Source organism: Mirounga angustirostris, unplaced genomic scaffold (assembly GCF_029215605.1).
Source record: "Mirounga angustirostris isolate CCGP_5_RB_7025 unplaced genomic scaffold, mMirAng1.0.hap1 SCAF_2, whole genome shotgun sequence".
Lineage (NCBI taxonomy): Eukaryota > Metazoa > Chordata > Mammalia > Carnivora > Phocidae > Mirounga > Mirounga angustirostris.
In genome coordinates this window covers 176,023,534-176,040,473 of record NW_026991710.1, presented here as the reverse complement: position 1 = coordinate 176,040,473, position 16,940 = coordinate 176,023,534, and the positions used below count along the sequence as shown (strand labels likewise).

The following is a 16,940-nucleotide window of genomic DNA, read 5'->3' as shown; positions in this document are numbered from 1 at the left end:
TCCTCGGAGAAAATTGTTCCCTTCAATATAACAGGAAAGGTGAAACAGAGGACAGTGAGAGGAGATGGGCCCAGCCCATCAGATCAGCCAAATCAAATTTGTGACCATTAATATTATCCTTGTTATTTAGAATAATAACCTGAAAGCAGCAAAAATAAAGCATGTTTTGTGGGTCTCTAGCTTTTGGGCATGTTCTGTGGGGTTAATTAAACTGGCTTCTTTAAGAGCAGGACTTCTCAGAGCCTTGAATATGCAAATGAGCATTGTGAATTCAAAACAGGTTTTATAGCCAGTATCCCTCAAGTTGATTTGACTACCAAACCCCCTCCTACTTCCTGGTCCACACTGTCTGGAGGCCTTCGAAGACCTTCAAGAAATATGAGCATCCACTCTCTGTCACTCTACATTTCTAGAGGAAAACACCCATTTCTAGGGGAAGGTGGGGGTAGCCTGTGAGGCCACAGCAGGGGCTCCAGCCCCTCAAGGCCATCAGCTCTGCTCTCTGACCCCAGGAGCTTCCCCTCCTGTTCTTCACTAAGACCTGCCCTGCTTCCCACCTGCCTTGCCCCACACGCTGCCTGCTAGCCTCATCCCTATCTCCTGACTGTTCCCATTCCTTGATATTTTCAGCCCTGGCCCAGAGCTTACGCCAGGAATTCAGCAAGAAGGGCCCCAGGCTACAGCATGAAGAGTCTCTCATTGCTGGAACACCGGCCTGTGAAATATTATTTTCTTTCCTCACATTTAAAAAAAAAAAATGGGGGCGCGGGGGGTGGAGGGATTCTTATAGGACTCCTTTGTTCTGTATTCTACTTCGCATAGTTAGCAATTATTCGTGTTAGTTTCGTGTGTGCTCGCTGAGGTTTGATCTGCTTTTCCATCTTTGTGTGTTATCTTACTGTTTTTATTTCTGACACTTTGTTTTTCTTTACATGGAGGCAAAAAGAGACCTTAATTTGCTTTTGCTTTCATGTTTAGTATTAATAACGTGATTTTTAAAAAATATGATTTTTTTCCCCCAGAATGACATGCACGAAATGTTCTTCACAGGTGGTTATGGTGAGGACAGCTGCACTGAATGGGAGACTTTTCCCTTTTTTATGGGAAAGAACTATATTTTCCTGATCTGGCCCTTTGGATTTTGGTCTCTGGGCCTCTGCCCCTTGAGGGATACTCCTGCGCTCTCTCTCTTTGTAAGGCAAAGAGCTGATTTCTGAAACTACTTGATCAGTCCTGAAAATTAAATCTCAAACCTTCCATTTGAATAAGAAACTGTCTCCCAGCTTCAAGCTTTACCTCAATCAGCATTAGTTTTATTCAAGTGAAAAATGTCCCCCTGGTTCCCTCTCCTTCCACTAAAATTCTTGGTACTCTTAGGATCCTCATTTTATTCAAAATAATGCAATTTCTTCCATCCCCGTGTGCTCTAGGCTTATATTTCCATCCGTTTATGGAAAAAAAATCTCTCTTGGGCCTATGAGTTTGTCAAATTCAGCCTGTCCAGAGATAAATCACATTACCCTCCTCCGACCTGTCCCTCCCCTGCTGTGCGTAGTCAAGACGTACAACAGCCTCTGCCTAGCTGAACAAGCTCAGATCCCCCCAGTCCTCACGGGGTCTTCCTTCTTCCCCATTCCATCAGTCTAATCTGATCTAACTTAATGTTCTCAAATCTGAATCAGTAATTCCTCTTGCCTGAATCTCTTTCTCTTCCTTCTGCCATAGCCAACTCTTGTCTCCTTGTTTCTGGACAGCCAAATCATCTCTTTGGTGGTCTCCTTATGAGAACTTCTCCTCTTCTAAATCCACCCTCTGTGCAGCAGCAAGAAAGGGCATCAGCAAAGCACTTGCCCACCCCCCACCTAGAACCCACTGCGGGGGGGTTGCACTGGGTCCTCGGCAGTAGATCAAGGTGTAGCCACAGCCATTCATGCCTCCAAGAAGAGTGGAGGTCATTGTGGATCTGAACCAAGTGACTCTAACAACTCCTTCACCAAAACAAGGCCTTCTGACAAAGGGCCCATGGCCAGGTTCCTTCAGCTCTGTTCCCTTGGCTCTGGAAATTGCTGCAGGCTCTCATTCTCACCTGGTTTCCCCACTTAAATCCTTTGCTTCATCCCAAGATCTTCTCTTTCTGCCTATCCTCCGAGTAGTGGCCCAGTGGGACTCTCTGGAGGTTACTTCTTGGCTCACACTTTGTTTCATGGCCTACTAGCCATAGGCAAGCCCCATGCAGCCCCTGTGACTGGGTCACTGCCGACCAGCCCAGGTCCAGCACCGTGGCCTTCCACTGGTCAAGCGAGGGGTTGGGACGGGACTCTCAATGATGATGTTAGAGACTTTGAGGTGTGAGAGATAAAGCTCACTGGCAACCTCTTAGAGTCCACAACAAATATTTCTAGTGTGTTCATTCATGGAGTCATTCAACAAACATTTATATAGGAAGACTACGGAGTACCAGGTACATCACATAGTATTGGCAGTATGGCACAGAGGGTATCGGACTGGGTCCCTGCTCATCGAATCTCTATTCTAGTGTTGGAGGGACAGAGACACATTTAGCATCAATAATTGTCAATGGTTTTAAAAGCCTGAAGACAATGAAGATGTACAAACTGTAAGTGATCTGAGTGGGAAGGGCTATTCTAGACAAGATACACCAGGAATTCACCTCTGAGAAATGACATTTAAGCAAATATCTGAGTAATAAGAAGTGAACAAACCAATTTTGGTCTGCCGAGCATACTAGGTCAAGGGGTCAGCAAAAGTAAAAAGCCCTAAAGTAGGAATGAACGTGGGTGAGTCTGAGAAACAAAAGGACAGTAGTGTGGCTGGGCTTGGTGAGCAAACAAGTGGGTGAGAGGAAATGAGATCAAACGGGAAGACACAGACCAGATCATGTAAGGCTTCAGTAAGTTGGCGTAAGATGTTTGCATTTCCCCCCAAGAGCAAAGGGAAGCCGTACTCTGCTCACCCAGAAACAGAGGAATGCTAGAGGCCATGGTGACTGAGCATCTGGGTTCTCGCTCATCATACAGGGAGTGGAGACAGGCCCCGAGGAAGGCACTCACTGCTGAGTCTCTTACAGGTCCACAGCTTGGCGATAATATCCAGGTAGGACACCTGACTCCAAGGGCTAGCTAGTAAGGAGTTCAAAGAAGAAGGGGGCCACATGGATCCAAGAAGAGTAAGTACAGACCCACTGTTCTTTCTTAAGTGCTACTGGAGGCAGGGGTTTGGGAAGGTAGAGAGAGAGTCCCAGCGTTCAGGGAGGCTGAGATGTGAACTTTAAGATGGCATCATTACAACCTAAAGACAGGTGCAGGTTATGGGTTGCAACAATGGGGCCACGTGAGAGGAGCAAAAACACTCGCACTTAAGCCTAGCCAACCTTGGACATACCATGCCATTCATTCTCAGCTCTGCTCTCCTGCATGTAAAAATACATGGAAAAATGGCACCCTGCTCTTCATGGAGGGTGGGCCCCAGAAGTGCCCACTAGACCAATAGTATAAATCCCAACTCGAGGCAAAATGGCCCCCTTGACCTTTTTAATGGTCTAATAAGCAGATCTCCCTTGAGAAGGGCCTCTTGCTTTCATGGCTGTTCTTTTTCCTGCATGATAGTTTTACCTTTGCTAATATGCAATGGTAAAAAAATAGAAAGAAAAAAGAAAAAAAGCCATCCTATGAAATAGAAGATACTTTGAAAGTGCTAAGAGTGCTCGGTTCTCTGGCAAGCCTTGGCCAACAGTGAGGCTTTAGAATAAAATTAGGAACTGTATGAAGGATGAATGGGTCCAGTCTGTCTCCTGCAGAGCTCAGCAATGTGGATGGGGCCAGAGTCGTCCCTTGGTTCCTAAGCTTTAATAGAGCGTCTTTCATTCAAAGCTCCCAGGACACTTCATAGCTGCTAAAATGATCCTAAGCAAATATTTGGAGATACACACTACAGGTGGGAATATGGAGGCACCGAGAAGAAAAAGAACTGACCAAAGACCCGAAGAGTCAACTGTGGAGGTAGGACCAGAATCCAGGACCTGAGCCAATTCAGAGCTCCTGTTGGCAAGATCAAGCCTGGAAGAGAGCACTGGGCCTTCATGACTGAGATGAGTTATAATCACACAAATTGGGGGGTCCACAGCCACAGCCAGTTGTGAGCCAGCTGCGTCCTAATCCAATGCCGCCCTGGCACGTGTGCATGGAGGCTGGGTGACCTGCAGGTCTAAGTGGTTAGGACTTGACTAATTCAAACTCTCTAATGAGATTGACGGTGTCTGTTAGAGTGAGCATATGCAGCGAGATGTGTGCTGTGTTGCTGACAAATTCACTTCATAGCTTCAATTAAACCCATTTCCTGTGTCCTGGGGCCAAAAAGGCCAATATACAAAATGACCACACGGCCATATTGCCAAGATAAGGGTGAACACGGTACAATTCACCTGTGCACACTGCAGGCTGGAGTCTGAGTCGGGAGGCCACAGTGAAGACTAAAGAGTGCTATGGTCTGAATGTTTGTTTCTCCCCCCACCCCAAAATGCATACGTTGAAATCCTAACCCTCAAAGCCAATGGTATTAGGAGGTGGGGCCTTCGGGGTGATTAGGTCCTGAGGATGGAGCGCTCATGAATGGGATTAGTGTTCTTATGAAAGGGCCCTGGGAGAGCTCCTCAGCTCCTTCTGTCATGTGAGGCTACAACAGGAAGTCCGCGGTCTGGAAGAGGGCCCTCACCCCATCATGCTGGCACCCTGATCTTGGACTTCCAGCCTCCAGAACTGTAAGCAGTAAATTTCTGTCCTTTATAAGCCACCCAGTCTGTAATATTTTGTTATAGCAGCCCAAAGGGACTAAGATGAAGAATATACTTTGATATGGTCCCCTAGGGTGGACACTGCCTCATTCTCGCCACTGTTGACCTTGAAATAAACAAAACTTGAACACAATGTAGAGTCATGACTTGGGGTACTCCAACCTCCTTCTCTCAATTGGCCGCACTGGAGATGAGTAGCTGAATGGCAGACAAGGAAGGAAAGATTTGGGAGCAAAATAAGACACATTGAAAATAAGAAGAGCTTCAAGATTGACGATGGGCTACCATCAATAGCACTTCTCTACCCATTTGGTCCACGGAGATTGGTTTGTCCTGGGGCTTCTCCCAGGGGTCGGATCTCAGCTGAGATCTCCCTAAATAACAGGATCTCAGTGGAGCTTCAGAGCCCATAAGAAGTCCAGCATGGCTGTGGGAGGTCAGGGGCCATTTTAGCATTACGGAGAGGTGGTTACGAATTTGAATTCGTACTTCTTTTACTAGCCGTGGGATCTTGGCCAAGTCACTACATCTCTTTGTGCCTTCTGGGCACAAATATTATGTATTGGACAGGGTTGTGAAGGCAAGAAGTTGATAGAGTGAAGCACTTAGAACAGAGCTTGCTCTGCGGTAAGAACTCAATAAATGTCCGCCATTATTATTACCGTTACATAGCAAACTCAAAGTACCCCAGAGCTCATTAGATTTCTGGTTACTCTTCCATGCAGATCCAATTCACTCTTGGGTCCAATTTAACTTTGGAGTTACATGTAAGACTTATTTTCCGGGGTGCCTGGGTGGCTCAGTTGGTTAAGCGTTAATCAATCAACTCTTGATTTCAGCTCAGGTCATGATGTCAGGTTCGTGAGATCAAGCCCTGTGTCAGGATCCACACTCAGCGGGGAGTCTGCTTGAGATTCTTTCCCCCCACCTTCTGTCTCTGTCTCCCTCTGCCCCTCCCCCCGCTTGTGCTCTCTCTCGCTCTCTCGCTTTCTAAAATAAATAAATAAAATCTTTAAAAAAAGACTTACTTTCCAAATTTAAGGGCTTTGACCAAAAGACCACCTTTGTTGGCAGGTGGGAAAGGAAGCCAGGCTGTGCTGAGGAGCACCCTCATCACTGACATTTTGCTCAGCATCAGCCAAGGCTAGCCCTGGGTAAAACTGAGAGACAGGCCAAATCGGCTTACATGGAGCAGCCCCCTTCTAGCACCCCATCATGCTGGGGCCACCCAGGATCCATGACCCCAGAAGCCCCAAGGGCAGGGACATCGGTGGCAGCCACCCACCAGCAATCAGTCAGCAGGCTTACAGTGGGCTGGGGAGCGAGGACCAGCTCAGAGGGGTTACCCATCGCTTGGGGCTGGTGAGAGGAATGGGGGAGAGAATTAGAGCAGAAGGGGGTGGACCTCAGTGCTAGGATTTGTCTGAGCAGGTCTTGGGCAACCAAAAAGCATTTGTGTACTGGAAAGAGCCACCCAAATGTGCAGGGGTGTTATTATATCATTGTTACTAGTTGTCATTCAAAAGCCAGTTGTTAGCATCTACGTAACAGGCAATGGAGTGAAGGAAGCCAAAGGGATCTGGGTTTGCACCACCTCTGTACCTGACACAGGACTGTGGCCTTGCAGAGCCTCACTCGCCGCCGCCGCCGCCCCCTCCCCCTCCCGTGAGGTCCCAAAGAGCAGGGTCTTTGACGGACTGAGAGTGACAATGTGAATTGCCTGGCTCATAGCAGACAGAGTCAACCCGGGTGACTTTTCCCTTCTCTCCGGTGAAGACAGGCTACTTTTTTTTCCACATGGAAATGGAACTTCATAAAACCAGAAAGCAAGACGGCTGCCCCAGGGAAGGTTTTACGAGTGAGTTATTTTCATAGCATCTTTTCTCTCCTCAAAGATCATGCAGAGAGGGAATATCCATTTCAGTGTGGTTCAGGCTTCGGCAGCAGTTGCTCACAAAGGGTGGGGTTAGGGAATGTTTCCAGTATGCGGAGCTCTTTTGCTGACCTGGGTCCTGTCTCTGCAGACTCTGCCCCGCGGGAGCCTCCAGGTGTGTGTGCTGAGAGGGCAGAAGAAGCTTGCCGAGGAGGCCAAGGGCTCCTGGAGACTCCGGGCCAGGCTTGGTGCGTGGGCTGGAACGCTCCCGCAGCTGTCAGAGCCCACAGAAGACACCCCCCGCCAGGCCACGGAGCGCAGAGGGGTGTCCTGGTGCTGTGGGAGCCTTCCACTTGAGTCCGCTGGATGTGGCCAGCACTCCTCGTAGCTTTTCATGGTCCCTTTCCTTGGGCAGCTTCCAAGCCTCCAGCTGGGCTGAGTCCAGGAGCTGAGCAGCTCTGTTTGCGAAATCTCCTACCCACGGGAGGCCAAGGCCAGGCATCTGCCCGTACGGGGATGGGAGTCTGTGGAGGTGGCGTGGATTTATTATTCCACGACCCATGTGATTGGCACATCTCTCTGCCCTGACCTTACTCCCTCCTATATGTCAGTTGTAACCACACCACCACCTCATGGACGGACCGACTCATTACAGTTGGCATTGGTTTTGTTTCTTTTCTCAGTTAGTCCTCTTCTCTGGGAAAATGAGCGCTCCTGACATCCACTTCCTCCTTTCTAGGCCTGTGGGGATGCCAGAAAGGAAGCACAGCCCGAGAGAGAAATATCCTTGGGGAGCGCGAGCAGCTGAGGCCCATAGTCCCAGAGATTCTGTGTGCATATAAATATACATATAGGGCTCTTGGGTGGCTCAGTTGGTTAAGCGACTGCCTTCGGCTCAGGTCATGATCCTGGAGTCCCGGGATCGAGTCCCACGTCGGGCTCCCTGCTCAGCAGGGAGTCTGCTTCTCTCTCTGACCCTCCCCCCTCTCATGCTCTCTATCTCATGCTCTCTCTCAAATAAATAAATAAAATCTTTAAAAATAAATAAATAAATAAATAAATAAATAAATATACATATAGAGGTTTATTCTCATATATGAAATAGGTATGAGATAGGAGATATATGTATATACATACATACGAGATTTGTGTCGTGTGTGTGTATGAACTCCAGCCAATCTGTATTCAACACATCTCTTTTTATTTAAAGTAAATAAAATATTTAACTAGAGATTTAAATAAGAAGATATGTATCGGAATATGTAATATAAATATTGCATATTTATGCCTGGGCCATCCTCTAGGTCAACCTGGAGATGCTCCTTTCTGTCTTTCACATAATCCTCAGGCTTCATACTTTATGATTTCTGTTCCACCCCAATGCATATTCTAACTTGATCTCACCGGGATAAAGATCACACAGCCTGGGCCTCAGGATGCATGTCAGTGAAAAAGGCTAGTGGTGGGTGTTAGTAACAGACCCAAAACACCTAGCCCAGGCTTGGCCCAGGAGGCACTGACCAATGCTGTGGGTGGATGTGGGGCTGGTGATGATGAGGTAACATTGGCTTCTGGGGAACTGCAGATGTAGAGGACTCCATGTGCCCAAGGTCAATGACATTCAGGAAGACCCCATAGCTCTTGCCCTCCAGGGGCACCCTCCTGCCCCGCAGTTAGGTGAATGAGTTAACTAATCAGAGCCCGGGAGCTTGATTCCCGAGTGTTTCTACTCCTGGTGGCCCTTCGGCATTGTGAAAACACATAGAAGATGGAGAGGCAAAGCCGTATTTGAAGTCTGGTTATCGCACAAAGAATCGAGTGATCCGCGGGTGATGCGCCCTCTCTGTGTTTCTGGATGTCTAATCAGAATGCTCCCCCTTGAGGTCCCTGGTAGGTGGGATAGGTTGCAGACTCCTTAAGCAGCATTTTATTATGACAGTGAGAACAAACCACAAAGGCTCCCATTTCATTCACTCTCCTCTCCCACCAGGGTGCTTGGAGCAGGGCTCAGGAGGAAGGATACAACAGGAGAAGCTCCATTAGCTTCCAGTCCTCTCTCCTTGGTTAGAGGTGACAAGTTACCGGGCCAGACACCTGGTGCAATCAGCTAACCAGCCCAGGGCAGCATGAATCAGTGTGCTATACCTCAGAACACAAACACGGGAGCCCAAAGGTGTGGGTTCCTGCCACTCTGACATGCATGAACTTGTCTAAGGCTAAGACTCTATCTACCCTGACTCAGTTTCCTCACCTGTCAAGTGAGAGGTTGATCTTAACGACCCCTAAGCTCCCTTTCATGGTTAACATCCTCTAATCCTCAATTTTAAAAATATAGAAAGTTTGCATTTAACCGAGGATAATGCCCAACGTACTAGAGTTGTTAAAACAACAGAAAATCAAGTGTTTATGTTTGATTCAGAAATTCAGATTGACCATCCTATGAGTCATATCAAAATATTGATGGTTTTGTAGAGAACTACGTGGGTCTGGGGCGACAAATAATGAATGTTCCCGGTAGTTTGCTTTCTGTGACCACGAACAGTAGCCAGCCCAGAGAGGATGAAGCACGGGCCAGAGAGATAAGGAGTCGCTCACCGACTTGACAGTGAGCTATTCAGGGCCCGCACCCAGCCTTTACCCTGGAGCGTGGACTTCTCGAATTTCCTGTGGATTCCACTCCCACGGCTTAAGATACGAATTCTCGTTCAGCAAGTCTGGGTGGAGCCCAAGCTTCTGCATTCCTAACATGCTCCGGGGAATCCAGGGACATGTATGCGCAGCAAAATAGCTGTCCTCCGGGATTTTCTCCTGGGTGTTGGATGAGGGGGTCCCGATTTGCAACGCGGTCGTGGTTCAGAGGATGGGGACCACGTCTGAGGATGGGTGGAGGGGGGAGCATAGCTTCCTTAGAAGAGGAGGGTGAAGCCAGTCTGAGAATAGACTGTAGCTGGGGTTAAAATGCTGGTGGATGATTCGAAGTAACTGCGAGGGGAAAGCGAGGGAGAGAAAGGGAGTTTAGAGGTGCAGGCACTGAGTGTTACAGGGGGAGCCGTGTTGTTCAAATGCCATCCTGGCTGAGACCCTAAGCCCCGCAGCTCAAGGCTCTGGCCTTTCTGTCCTTTGAACTGAGGTTTGCCTTTGACTTTAATGGAACAATTTTCTTCTGGTGCTACAGCAGCCGGATTGCAATGTGAACTGATCTTTTTCCATTTCGGGTCCCAAACCACAGCACAGGTAGTTTCTAAATAAATGTCGGTGGCTTCTGGGGGAGGCTCCGACTGCGAGGCTGGAATAAAAGTGGACACAGTCACAAAGAGCGTCTACGTCGGCTGTTCCCCTGAAAGGGCCCGGGGTTCTGATCGCTCCCAATGCCCTCAGCCACCCTGGATTTCCCGGGGGCTGTCGACGCCCATGAGCCTTCGTGACGCGTTTTTGACGCAAAGTAGTTTTAAAGACAGAAAGAAGGTGGAGTTTGTTTTGAAGGTTGACCTGTTTTTTGTTGTTGTTTTGTTTTTTAAGATTTTATTTATTTATTTGAGGCGTGGGTAGGGGCAGAGGGGAAAAGAATCTCAAGCCGACTCCGAGCCCAGCAGAGAGTCCCACACAGGGCAAGACTGCTTAGGTTGGGTCTGAGCAGTGGCCCTGCTGAGGACAAATATCTGAATGAGGGCCCTCACTGCTGGAGGGAGCCCCATACTCATAGGGAGAGGCGGCTCTGGGAGAATCTAGGTCCATTCTCTGTGGCCCTCAGTAAATCCAGTTTCTGGATTCCTAGCTGGCTCCTCAAAGGGCATGTGGACAAGATGGGGTGTCACCAACAGCCACACAAAGCGCACCCAGGAATCTGGAGCCAAGGCTGACCTTATGTCCAAGTAGAAAAGACTTTGTCATCATTTGAAGGCACCTGCCTAAGAGGTCTCCCAGCGGACACAGGCCTTGGAAGATCAGGATCGGATATTCATTTCTTTGGGTTCACCATTCGCCCTCCAACCCAGCTGTTTCTAAGACATAAGTACCTGTGGGAGACCTGCTCAGAAACACACTAATTTACCAGTGGCTCTAGATTTATCAAAACATGAAATAGTGAACACACAATGAGTGTCCCTCATGCCAAGAACTGTATTGTGCTGAGTACCTTACGTGTATTGGATCATTAAATTATCATGGCAACCCTACTATGTAGGATATTGAAATCCCCACTTTACAGATGGGTAAACTTGAGTCTGGAGGTGTGAAATAACTTGCTCAAGGTCACACAAAGTCAGTTATGCTTGGTCTCAAGCCCAGGCTGCTAGCCCAAACTCCTACTGCTTTTCAAAGGGCCGCTCTGCCTCCTCAAAGGCATGAGCGCTTATGAGGGTGCTAGTTATGAGGGGTTGGGGGAGGGAAAACAAAGAGAAGGACAGCTGCCGAAGAGCAGCTTCACCATTTCTTCCACACATGGGTCCCCTGTGGGATGCACAAGGGCTGTTTAAAGCGAAGTGGTTCAGAAATGCCATGGTAGCTGACTGCATTAGCTAAAGCAAGCCCCCAGGGACCTGGTAATTGTTTCCTGCATACCTTACACATCCCCTTGGATCTTTGCACCGGAACCAGAATGTGATTGTACCCTACTGCGCTTTGCTGAGCCTTTCCCAGGTGTCCTGGCCAGCCACCACTATGAGGTTTTGCACCCCAAGGGTTAAACTCTCAGCTGAAGGGGTAGCAGAGAGTCCATTTTGGTGAGAACATGCGGAGGCCAAATGCACCCTTCCAGAGCCTCCTGCTTCTGTTCTTTTGCTCATTTTGATTTAAACCTTCTGTCCATGTCAGGCTCTTTCCCATTCATAATTATTTGTGTGATGGGTACAATGTTATTATTCTATTATGACCATGGCCAAATCACTATTTCGGTTGATATTGCTTATAAACTATTACATCAGCTGCTTTGCAATTCCATAGTAATGCCTTTCCCCAAGTCCCTCCAGAATTTAAGAGGAAAAAAAAAAAAAGCCCGGCAAGATTTCAGTCCAGAACCTGCCAGCACCAGGCTGTTGGTTTGACTTCCTGCCTCAGTGGTATTTCCCAGAGTTGCAAGTTATTTAATGCTTACATGGCGACATCTGATCTTTCTTTCTATTGTCCCCCATTGGCCACTGAAGCGCTCTCATTCAAACACAGCTCCTGTGGAAGCAAAGAGAAGGCAGTTTCACTGCAGGGCACCCCACAGCTGTGCTTTCTAGTATTTGCCCAAATGGCTTCCTACGGGAACAGCGATCACGGTAGCTCTCTGTCTTGAGTAAGCAAACTTCATTTTAACCACAAATGGCTCCGAGAGCTGTGGTCCTGTAAGTTATTCCAGCATAGTACTGAGATACTCTTTTCTCAGCCTGGGCATCCTGGGGTGGGAGTGCGCACTCACCAGCGTGGATTCCTGGCAGTTTTGCGGTCAAGGCCAGGGGGATGCTGTTCCCGAGAAAGGCTGCGAATGCAGTCCGTCGTGCCATTTAGAAAGTAGGCCTCGGCTCTCCAGGCGGACAGTGACACGCAGTGATTCCTGGCAAACTAGACTCTGCAGGTGGATCTGGGTCCCTGGCCTACTGTTATTCTGTCCTTGATCTGGAGCGTAGCCGTTTGATCTATCAAGGTCATTACCAGGTCTTTGGAGGCCCCTGTTGAAAAATCCTGTGCTTTGGGGTGTGTAGGGAGGGCAGAAGTAGTCTATCCCTCTGGGAGAAAGCCGCTCACAGGCCTGGCTCTGTAGCGACATGCCTGTGTTGATGTGTAGAGTGTCCCTGGTTCTATCCCCACCCACATATGGCCTTTTGACCGCTTACAGCAGAGCGATTCAGGGGGAATCGCCAGGAAAGAGACCAGGGAAGGAACCAGCCCACCCATACCGGGTTCCTGGGACCTCCTGAGTGTCCACTGCCTGAAAGGGAATAATTGGGAAGGGCGAAAAGGACAACGAGTGGTAAAAAGAGGCTGATCCCAGCTAAGTAAGCCAATGATGCTAAAGGTCTGACCCGTCCATTTGGGGCCCACAATTGGCACTGGGTCGCAGTGGCAGATGGTGTCCAAGGGGACTGTGCTGTGTTTGGCTCTCACTCAAGGGAGCGCCAGGTTTGGTGAGTCACTCGGTCCTCCAGGGGCCATATCATGCGCGGCATGTTTCCCTGGGTGGTAAGATTTATGCCAACTGATGATATCACAACCCAAGAGTTGTTAAAAGACCATGATGTCAAGCTGTTAGCGGCCACACTCCCATTGTCCAATCCCACGAAAAGCCTCTGTTTTCACACATGGAAACTCAAGGGTGTCCACAGATGTGGTTCTCACTGTGTGGTTCACAGACAAGCGGTGGCGTGGAAGGATTCTCCAGGTGCCCACAGACTGATCGCTCATAGAATCGTGAGACTCGCTCATCATTTTGCACCATCAAAATCCTTCCTACTCCAGTGTCGTCCCCACCGACATAGACCTCTGACTTGAAAAGGCTCCTGTTAAAAACAAAAACAAAACAAAAAATTTCCTTGACCTTCTCTTCCCACCTGACTATGGCTCATCTCTCTGTTTCCCCTTAATGTGAAATTCCTCACAAAAAGCTGTATTACCACCATCTTTATTTTCTCTCTTCCAGTCCTCTCCTCTCCCAGGTGGCTTTTTCAGTCCCACCTCGATGAGAGTGGGATCGTGGACTTCCTCTTACTTAATCCAGAAGTCAGTTCTCTGATCCATCTTACAGAAAACCCCAGCCTCTATTGTCACCGTGGGCTCCTCCCTCCTTTTTCGAACTTTATCTTCTCTAGGGCCCCCTGATGCCACCTTTTCTGTTTTCCTCTGACCACATTACTGCTTTTCCCATTCTCTTCTACTCACCCTCTTAATGTGAGATTCCCCAGGATTCAATCTCCGGATCTCTTCTCTTCTCTTCCCTTCCCTTTGCTCCTCTCCTCTCATCCCCCACCCCAACGCACCCCATTCTTTTCTCCACGTTCTATCCAATGACCTCTTGCGGTCTCATACCATCTATGGATTCATGACTCCCAAATCTATCTTTCTAGTCCTTATCTTTCCCCTAAGGAAACTGACGATATGACATCTCTGCCTGGATGTCCAATAGACATCTCAAATTTAAATGTCCAAAAGTAAACACTTGGTGTCTTTCCAAAGCCTATTTCTTCCCTCCCGGGGCTCCTTTGTGAGGCAAATGGCACCATCACCTACCCAGTTGCTTGCATCCAAATCTTGAAAATCATTTGTCTTTGACTCTTTTTAAAAAAGGACCCCACATTCGGTCAGCCAGTCCTAGTGGCTCTAATTTCAGTATAAATCCCAGAATCTGGCTACATCTCACTGCCTCTGCTGCGGCAGCTCTGATCTAAGTTCTTATCTCCCGCCTAGCCCACAGTGAGAACCCCTATCCCACCTCCAGACTTTTCCACACTTGTCCTCCTATAATGCATTCTCCACCTGACAGGCAAAATAATCTCTTAAAAGTGGAAATCAACCATATCGTTTTCTTTCTTAAATCTTGCTAAGGGTTTCTTTCTTTCTTTTTTTTTTTTTATTTTATTATGTTATGTTAATCACCATACATTACATCATTAGTTTTTGATGTAGTGTTCCATGATTCATTGTTTGCATATAACACCCAGTGCTCCATTCAGTACATGCTCTCTTTAATACCCATCACCAGGCTAACACATCCTCCCACCCCCCTCCCCTCTAGAACCCTCAGTTTGTTTCTCAGTTTCCATAGTCTCTCATGGTTCGTCTCCCCCACTGATTTCCCCCCCTTCATTTTTCCTTTCCTACTATCTTCTTTTTTTTTTTTCTAATCACATTTAAGCCACCTGCCCTGTATGTAAGACCCGACGTGATCTGACCCCTGTGCTCCTTGCCGCCCAGCTCAGCTCAGTCACTACACTCATTCACACTAGCCTTCCTTCAGCCCTCAGACAGCCCTGGCTTATTGTCGCCTCAGGGTCTTTGCACTTGCTGTTCCTTCTGTCCAGCATTCTTTTCCCCCCAGACTTCACATAATTAGTCTCAGTTTCAGCATCACCTCTGAAGACAGACCTTCTCTGACCACACAGTTTAAAGCAGCTCCTAAACTCAGCCCTTCTCTCTCTCCTTACACTGTTTGTTTTCCACCCATCAATGAACATTCTCTACTTGAAATTATCTTTTTATTTGTTCATGGTTTATTTTTATCTCCCACTAGACCACATGACAGCAATCTTGCCTGTCTTGTTCACTGCTATTTCCCTAACTTATACTCATGCCTACCTCATATTGTGTGCTCAATAAATATTTATTGTCTGAGTAAACGCTCCCATTATAATAAGTTCTATATGGTGTTTCTGCTTCTGGTGTGAAGCAACGTCGTTTCCAAAAGCATGGGAGAATGACCTAGATATATTTTTTAATAATTCAGAGATTCTTGGGCCCCATACCAGGCTTTATTGATGTGCCACTGAAAGTATCCTGATCTTTTCATTCACTCTGCTGAAAAGTCTTGAAGTGGCAAAAGTAGAGGACAGGAGGTTAGCATTCAGGCTAATGGAATTTGGGTTGAGTGGTCTTGTGAGTCCTTTGTTTCAAGGGGGTACAAATGTTTGAAACCATTGGATTGCAGTTGGGTGTGGAGGTGGAGAGGAGATGAGAAGCTGAACCCTGTGCCATGAGCCTACCTGACTGTTGAAAGCCAAGGTCCAGTTTTACCCACTTTGGTGGCTAAGTGATTCTATGAATTACCAGGGCATCTATTAGTTCAAGAAAAACTCTTCCCTTCCCATGTCCTTGAGCTTCATGATCTAGAACTCTGCTGTCCAATCCAGTAACCATGATTTAAATTTGAATTAATGAAAATTAAGGCATTTCCTTTGAATTAAATTTACTACAATGAAGATGAAATAAAATGAAGCATTTCATCCGTAAGTCTCACTAGCCACATTTCAGGTACTCACTGACCACATGAGAGAGGGACTGCTGTATTGCAGTGTACTTTCATCATGGCAGAAAGTTCTGCGGGGCAAAGCTGGTCTAGAAAGTGGGCTCCTGGGACAGTTAGGGCATCCACCTGCTTACTTCCTTAAGTGCCAGTCTAGTCAGTCCTATGTGGAACTGAGCTTCACCCTGGTTAAGCAATGGGTCTCATGAGGCCTGGGAATTTCATCGGAGCAGGTTAAGAAGCTGAGGAAAACAGCTTGTAAAACCCTTTGCCAGCAGACCTGCCCACACACAGAGGAGATGCGCATTTTCACCGAGGCTACCATGGTTGCCTCAGACACGTGGGGAAAAGCACATTTCTGGGGGTAGGGAATGCACTTCTCGTAGCTTGTTCTCCTTGAACCCTGGGTCCAAGGTCACTCGAGGGAAAATCGTCAGAATTTGTTATATGACTGTTTCTTGGGGTTACCTTCTCTATCCCCAGGGAGATTATCCGTCACTTTAAGGCGGGGAAATAACTTATGCTCTTGTATTATCCCCCCACAGCATTTCACATTCAGATGATAAACACTAGCACTTAGTCTAACTTGCATTATAATTAGTTCTGTACATGCTTCTCTTTGTTTGCTCATGAGCTTCTCAAGGGCAAGGCTAATATCTTATTCCCTTTGCTGCAGCATTATTATGCAGGATGTGTAATTGTTTTTTATATATATTCATTAGATTCAGTGGATAGGAGGATGGATGGATAGGTGGATGGATGAATGGATGGGTGGATGGATAGATGGTCAGAGGGACAGACAGACTCAGACCCACACTGATAGAAAATCCCATGTTTCAGTGATAACCTTTCTGGCAATCTATCATTTCTCATCTCAGGATTTCAGAGGAATTAAGCATTTTCTCTGAAGATGAGGAGACGTACCTTCCAAGTCAACAGTGGATAAATGAGGGAAATCTTTTCCAATGTCATCAGAGTTTTCTCCTGGGATTTCATCAGAAAATCCATTTCCTTTTTCTTCTCTCTAGAAGCAAGCCCAGCCAGGGAAAGAACAAATCAGGCTTAAAAGGAAAACAGAGCAATAGGAAAATGTCATAAGAAATTGTGTACGTGCCATGTGAAACACACAGATTCCCAGTGCATTTTGTGTTACTCTTTTGAAATCCCAATCTCGAATGTGTATTATAGACTATTGAATATTCTGTCCCCACATTCTTGTCTCTGGGGGAGAGGAGAATGAGACTGCATGTAGCACAGCAGAAAGCACGTGAGATCACAAAACCAGGCACAGGTCTGCTCTTAGCCCCCCAGCTGAGGAGGCA

General features: G+C 47.4%; 1 long non-coding RNA gene across 1 annotated transcript; it reads right to left on the bottom strand.

Moving 5' to 3' along the window:
* Positions 1–7,981: 7,981 nt before the first annotated feature.
* LOC135363349 (uncharacterized) lies at positions 7,982–16,644 on the bottom strand. Its single transcript, XR_010409000.1, has 4 exons — positions 16,543–16,644; positions 12,085–13,162; positions 11,776–11,846; positions 7,982–9,969 (listed from the first exon to the last, which is right to left on the bottom strand). It is a non-coding gene; the product is annotated as an uncharacterized LOC135363349 (long non-coding RNA).
* Positions 16,645–16,940: the final 296 nt, after the last annotated feature.